At 25.9% G+C, this 8,412-nt stretch overlaps 1 long non-coding RNA gene across 1 annotated transcript; it reads left to right on the forward strand.

Moving 5' to 3' along the window:
• The first annotated feature begins 5,994 nt into the window (after nt 1-5,994).
• Nucleotides 5,995-7,125, forward strand: LOC135924954 (uncharacterized). The gene is made up of 3 exons (XR_010571462.1): nt 5,995-6,077; nt 6,295-6,492; nt 6,564-7,125. It is a non-coding gene; the product is annotated as an uncharacterized LOC135924954 (long non-coding RNA).
• Nucleotides 7,126-8,412: the final 1,287 nt, after the last annotated feature.

Consider the following 8,412-nt stretch of genomic DNA (forward strand, 5'->3'; position numbering starts at 1 on the left):
TTAGGGTTATAAATGATTTTAATTTACCGCGATTAAATAGACCAATCAGAAAAAAATGGACCAAATTTACGATCAAATGACTTTACGATCAAAGTTAGGCAAATCGTTTTTTTAATATGCTAGAACAATAATAATAAAAATAAAACACCTAAAAGTATCCTATTATGATATTGATGATATATCCACTATAAAAATTTTCAACATATTTTAAAAAAAAAAGGTAATATAGCATCAATGGCAGGATTCAGAAAATCCCATATTTTTTAAGAGATTCGTTATTTCCTGTTTATATTGCGGGAGATCGATTCCAAAGGAGTTGATTATATAATGATTTTCGAAACGATTTTTATTATAATAGGGTCATATTTATGGCCTAACCATTTGAAAAGGACAAATTAGATTTTTCTTAAAAAAAATGTTAATATTTTACTTGTTTATGGTGGTGCAAACTTTTATTTTGATAAAAATATATTTATATAGTCAAATCAATAAAAAAATGTAAGGTTTCGTATATTGAAGAATTATTTTTGTGTACGTGAAACACGTGTGTAAAAATGCTTTTCAAGCGATATTAAAAAAATATATACTTTCAAGTGATATGAAGGGTTAAATTACAAGCCCATTATTTAGGATGAATGTATTTAGAATATTAGGAAATAATATTTCTAAATATCTAAGTGTCTAGTTCTAATGAAGTTCCCAAAATGGAATTAAACTGTTTTTTTTTGATAAAATATATTTATAGTCAAATTATTATAATATAATTCGGGTTTAATTCGAATCTTGAAAAAAAAAATACAGTCGAATTGATCGAACGAAATTTTACGGGCTAAAAAAAAAATAAGAGAGATCTTTTACGAAGTAAAATAAAATTGAAATTATTCAATAATAATCCATAAAGAGTTATTTTGGATATATTCATATATAATGTATAACATAATTGTTAAATATCTAATTAAAAATTATTGATTAACCAAATCTCAAACTTTACATCCCCCCCCCCTTTGGGCAGATCTCTTAGATCTTCTCAAAATAATATGAAGCGTTATTGCCTGTATTTTTCATTTGTTTTTAGTAGTAAAATCAATGGCGTAGATAATGGTTGGAGGGAATTCTACAAGTGTAAGGAAGAGATTATCTTGTATAAGATGGAAATAAAATGTCGCAAGCTCATTAAATTTAATAGTATATCTATTTTTTTTTTTGTGAATATATATTTTGAACGTTATTATAATTTATTTTACCACCTTTGAAAATTTAAAATCACTTCATCGTTACCGTGTAATTGTGATATTACTACTTATTATATTGATTTTAAAATTAAAATATCAAGGTCTAATTTTTGTAAAAAAAAAATTAGCTTCTGGAATTCACGTTATCAAGAGAAAAATTTGGTGATCATGAATAATTTGATAAAATCAGGTCCTCCATGCTAAGATTCAAAAAGAATTTTGAATTCATAGTTAGAAATTATATACAATCCGATATGTGTGATTTTCATTGGCTATTTTTTTAATTTTCTTCTTTTTTTTGAGCAAAAGTATTTACCTTCTCTCTTTCTATGAATGGTTTTAAAAAAAACAGCCAATAAATGTTTATTTTTTTTTATTTCTGCCACTAAATATTTTTTTAGCCTAGTTATTATTGTTGCAAGGTTGGTATTGTCGCGTTACAGAAGAAGAACAAAAAATTTTGCGTTAAAAAACGGAAAAGTTGCTTAAGAAGTCAAAGTGATCTTTAGATATCCAAAGAATTTGCTGAATATAATTATTTCTGAGACTTGTGCTAATTTTGTCTGCCCTTGGAGAAATATCAGAATTACTATAAACACACATTTCATCTGAAGCTGATATATTATTCGATTTATTATAACTGCCGATTTTTGATGTATTATTAAATTATTTGTTACACAACAATTTTTGGAATATTTTTTAAAAAAATGGATTTGGTTAAAGATATGAGAATCGCGAATAATATTTTATAGCTTAGAAGACCAAGAGACAATATTGACCAGAGATTTCTTGAGATTTATGTGATTGTATAGGTGAAAGCGAAGTTATATGATTTTGTGATTCTCACAAGCCTCAACTTAACGACAAACAAACCGTTCCTATATTAACATGGACTCAATTGAGGATCATTATAAAATAATAGTTTTTATTCCATTTGGATTTAATTTTGACTCAAATCAATAAAAGATTTGTGATTTTTCAATTGGCTCTATCCAATTTACAAATACTATATCTCGTAACTCTCTCTGATTTTGAGGATATATATCAATATTGGAAAATTAAATATTTCGATAAATTTTATTCAGAGGATATAAATATATCTTAAATGCCATAATTACAGAATTTAAATGGTTAAAAAATTCATTTTTATAGATAATCCTCCGAGAAATATAATGGAAGCATTGCATACTTTAAAATGTATTTAATACATTAAATTACTGTATATTTTGACAATGATAAGCATAAATTAACTGGCCTTTTCTTCATTATGGAGGATAAAAACCTATATTTTTAACCATATTATATTCGCTCTTAATTTTTTTTTATATTTTCCAATATTTTATTATTTTTGTTCGAAATTATTATATTTTCAAATATGATTAGTTCTAATAAATTTTATCTTTAATTCCCCAAAAAAAAACTATATCAATAACGTGTCTGAATTTACTTGATGATAAATTTGTATTTACAAATATATTAAATCACATCTGCACAAAACTGCACAACCGTACGCCGGCAGGAAAATATCAAATTGGGCATAAGGTTAATTACAACGGCAGAACAAATATCCTTTTTTAAAAATTAGGTTCTTTGTATCTCGCCAGATGTATATTCAAGTTTTTTGGGGAGAAGATAATCAATTACTATAACAAAATCTTTCACCTACCTGTAAATATTCCATCTATTTTAGAAATTGTAATTTTTTTATGGCAAACAATGATAATAGGAATATTTCCAAAATGTGGTTTATTTGGAAGAAAGTCAAAGGGCTTTGATCCTGCCGAATATATTATTAAAATATTATATTATTTATTTATTTAATCCCCCCCCCTCCCCCATCTCTCCCTGAACCTCTTAGTTAGTCGCTTGCTTTCATCAGTTATAGACTCCATTTACTATTGTTTTTATAAAACAATTCTGCCATTTTTTATTTTAACCTATCGGAATATTTGTAAGGGGTTTTTCCGATTTTCCTTTCTATGTTTATTGAGAATTATAACTTGATAATTTATATACCAGTTTGAAAAGTAGAAACTAGATTTCCATTACATCCTTATATCCGTAAAATTAACTTAATAGTTAAATTTCCAAATAATAATTTATTTTTCTTCATTAAGAATAATATTTTTGTATTTTTTGATTGTTGAAAACCAACTGATAAATGAGCGGGCTAGATTTTCTCCAAAAATAAGCTTCTTTAGCCTAAAAAAACTCCTTCTGCAGGAGCGCTTAATGACCAGTTAGTTATATTTTTCAAAATAAGATATTTTATTTGCAGCTATTTATGTTTTTTTTAAAATGATATATTTATACTCGTATCTTAAAGTATATTATTTTAAATTACTCGTTAAGTTTAAAATGATTAAGTTTCTAAATGTTATATATGTTCTTAGACCAAGATAGTGACTATATAATTTGATCTTGGAAGGCGCTGTAGGACCTTTTAAAAAAATTGCAGTCGCTGTCTTCTCATCTGCTAATAATACTGAGTTTGCTATTTTTAAAATTAGATTCTTGAAACAGTCTACCAAATAAATTAGATTTTATTTATGCATACAATATAGTAAAATATAATTAATTTGTAATAAATGACTAAATTTAATAGTGATTATAATTATAATCATAATTTAGGTCGATATTTTATACTTAGTCACCTAAAACATCCAAGAATATAATTATAAATTTTTTTCTTTCGAAGGTCCAGCAAAATTTTGTGTTGGAGGGTGGGCAGTATTTACGACCCTGACTTAACTCTGAATGACGCAAAACGAGTTACTATAACCTTATATATACTCATAAATCTCAATAAAATATATAACATATCAACTAATAATAATTTATATAGTGATATTGATTGACTACAGGAATTAATATTAAGAATAACAACAATCAGTTTGATTTACTAAGATTATTTAAAAAAACGATACAAATCAAAATATTTTTAGAGCTAATAATGATACCTTGGGGATTCAAAAATTTGTTTTTTTTGTAATTTTGTTAATATATTATACCTAACTAACATTATATTATTATAAAGTGAATGTATATATAAGGTATAATAAATGGTGTTAATTTAATGAATGTAAGATACAAAAATTTGCGCTAAATAATAACCATTATAATAAAATAATAATCCATGTTCAACATTCCACCCTCTACAGGAACCCCGCCTAGAGTTCTCTTTAGACGTAAATCTTTCGTGTTCAAGGAGTTTCCCATCTATTTTGATCATAAAATCTGTCATAGTTTCGTCTTGGTAAATGATAGTTATTTTTGGTTGTAAAATCTTATCTTGTCTTGCTCCCTCCAAATCTTTAAAAAAACGGTTTAGTATGTGATTCGACTTTGTCCTCCTTCTGTTAATTATTATCATAATTTGTTATTGAATAATTTTAGAATATATGTATCATTGAATAAGAATCGCTGAATAATCGAAATAGAATTAATATAATGAATATCGAATTTGAATAAGAATAATTGAAATAGAAAAAATTGAAAAATATTGAATTAAAAACCAAATATTCAAAATGAAATAGTTTCTTATAAACTGAAAGGTCGAAATGGGGATAGATAACCACGTATTATCGGAAACATATTGATGGACAAATATACTGGGATTTAGGTATGTTTTTGTAATTAAATATGGTATACCACTCTATCTTCGATCGTTCAAGCCTATATGTTTGGTGTATTTGTCGCATTCTTATGATGTTGATTTTAAAACGTATTTATAATTTTTAAATGCTGCAAATAATTTTATAACTAGTCATCAAAATATTTAGCGACATCTATTCAATTAATGGAAAATTTTTTTTTTTATAAACTGAAAAGCCGCCATGCTATTTTGTGCAGGCACGTACAAATATAAAATTATAGACATACGAAATGTCTTTTAAAAAAATAATGTTAGAGCATTATTTTTTAAAGAAGTTGGTGGGCATATTCGTGAACTTACTGAAGAACCTAGTTAAGTAACCCTTAGCCAGATTGTCCAATTATAAAATAATTGAAGTTGTTAAAAGCACCGTATATCAAAAGTTGTATTGTATTATCATATATTATGCTAGAGGCTGCATTCATAGTGGAGACGGATGCGATTGAAATCAAAAATCTGATTTGACCTGCGTCCACAAGGCTATCATAGTGAATTTTTTTAACGTTTCGGATTGAGGCTGCATTCATAGTGGAGACGGATCCGTTTTTACATCCGTTCCGTCAAAAGTCAAACTCATTAAAAATGATATAAATGTTCATAGACTATAAAGAAATTGTAAGTAACGTTATAACGCTCTATAAGATTTGCCGGATCAAAAAGTCAAAATGTTTTGACTTCAAAATTTGCCGGATCCGTTTTTAAGACGGAAGGTATCGGAACGGACGCACTATGAACATATATATCATTTTTAATGAGATTGACTTTTGACGGAACGGATGTAAAATCGGATCTGTCTCCACTATGAATGCAGCCTAAAACAGGTAGACCGATTAGACATTATTTTATTTTTTTTAAATGAACCAATATTCTTTGGTTAAAATATATATTATATATGGTCTCTTATTCAAGAAAGAAAAATATTCAGCTAATTCGAAAAGAAGACAAGGAGGGAGAGTATTTTACTTTGCTGCCAAAATAAATTACTTAAAAATGATGAAAAGTTTTATAATTATATGCTTATGAAAAAAGTGAGTATATTTTTAAATATAGTATTTTCATAATTCCACTATAAAAAAATAGGAAACCTTTTATTACATATTAGAACTTATAAAAGTTAAAATTACTAAAAAGAAAACGAATTTTATAAAGAATCTTATAACACCAGATGAAAAGTTGATGATTACCCTAAGGTAATTATAGTTTTTTTATAACTTGGTTATTTCTTATAAATATATAAATTAGCTTTCATATATATTAAAATAATTAATATTGAGATTTAACCCTTATATTAATATAAGTTTAAGCACTTAATATTATTTTTATCATACATATTATAATCTTATTACTAATTTTTATAATTTTGAAATACATTTTTATGCTAATTTCTTAATACTTCATTTAATCTAGATACCTTGCGACTGGAGATTCATATGCCACCATGGCTTATTCTTATACTAGGGGTATCTACTATAAAACAAATAACAGGAATAAAAACCAAAGCTTTATGGGATGTTATGCAACCCATCCATATAAAGGTCCCATCATTGGAGATGTCTGAGGAAGTTGCAGGCTTTGATGAAATGTGGAACTTCCCAAACTGTATAGGTTGTAATTTTATTTAAATCAAGCAAAAGACAATTATTTTTTTATTTCTTACTATTTTAATATTTTATTAGGTGCCATTGATGGGAAACATTGTAAGACAAAAAAGCCTCCACATTCAAGAACTCAATTTTTTAATTACAAGCATAGATTCTCATTAATCCTTAAAGCATTTTTTAATCATATTGATAAATTTATGGTTACAGATGTTGGTAGCTATGGGGGCCAAAGTGATGGTGGAGTCTTTGCCAACTCACTTCTATCACAAAGAATTGAAAGTGGAGAACTCCCGATTCCACCTCCAAAGCTATTACCTAATTCTAATATATTATAATATACTATAAACATATGATATGTTAAGTAAACAATAATATTTATAAATAATAGAATAAATATATATTATTTTAACAATTGAAAACTGTTCACAAAATAAATAACACTAAGATTAATAGTAGATATTGATTCAATTATTAATCTTATAAACATGATATAAATTAAAGAATATATCCATTTTATGCATAATAAATTTAAATATTGAAAAAACTAATAAATTATCTTTTTTTAAAATTGTTTATAAAAAGCAATATGTTGGCCTGCATTGCTTTATTTTATAGCTGCACCAATCAAATATTTTCTGATTTTTATCCCAAAAAGCCTTAATACCAATATTTACATTGATTTTTTTTGTCACTATCTTATCTAATGGCATAATAAAAATCTGTATATACATTTTTTTTAAAGTGTTTAGTCAATATTTTAAAATTAAAAAAACAGTTTTAGAGTGACTAATATTTTAAAATATGTGAGCTTGTATGGACTTAAAATGTCAAAAGCTATTTAGCCTGCTAAACATAAGTATCAAAAATAAATGGAACTAAGACACGCCAGAGCTTTTTCTTAATTCTAAAAATATGTTTACTCTTTTAATAAATTTGTATATAAAGGTTTGTACTTTATAAATAATATCTAATCATATTAAATTTAGCCCATAAAATATAATATATATACTTCCATATTATTTCTTTATGATCAGAATTTTCACAAGATCTGCAGGCCAGCCTGGTATTTTATTTTAATTTATCTGGGCCAGGCCATATATCCTATTTTTAATTATAATGGATTAAATGTATCCTACTCAGAATATCGTCAAGTGATATTAGTTTAAATTATATTGACAAATCCTTTTACAGAAAATAATATGCTCCCTTGTAAATTTATTATATATTCCCACATATTGGTAAAGTGCTCCCCGATTAATTCCTGCACCACACACCTATTGATTAGGCAATTTGTTTTTTTTACAATAAATGTATTTATAATAATATATTGAATTTCAACATTCAGATTTCAGATAATTATTATATTTTATTTAACCTCATATGTACACTACTATTTATATTTTATTAACCTAATTATTATTTCCAAACTATACTATAAAATGTCCTATCAAATTTTAGTTGTAATTTAATGTGATATTTATAAATAAAAAGATTATTTCAAGACCCCTGCTCATCGTGCATTCCCAACAAAAATTCCACATAGAATTCAGCCATAAAAGCATTTGTACTAAATGTTTTTCAATGGCGGCTAATATGGCATATAATAAATGATTATAATGGATGTCTCTCTTAAGGGCTATTTTTTGATCCTCACTATCTAATCAAATAATAATTAATAGGGTTGTAACCATATTGAACATGTGTATATCTCAGATTGGCAATTAATTTTTTTAACGCATAAACATCTTGGAATATTGAACAGAGCAAAATTATACTAAAGAAGTATCTCTGATTTTATTTGCCGTTACCCATACCCTATCCTTAAAATATTCTTGTTTGATTAGCACATTTTTTTATGTCACCGACAAAAAATATCTCTCAATCTTGGATCAATTTTAAAATATAATGTTAGAGTCAATATGTT

This window comes from Gordionus sp. m RMFG-2023, chromosome 2, assembly GCF_954871325.1.
Source record: "Gordionus sp. m RMFG-2023 chromosome 2, tfGorSpeb1-WG-v2, whole genome shotgun sequence".
In the NCBI taxonomy this organism is placed as follows: Eukaryota; Metazoa; Nematomorpha; class Gordioida; order Chordodea; family Parachordodidae; genus Gordionus; species Gordionus sp. m RMFG-2023.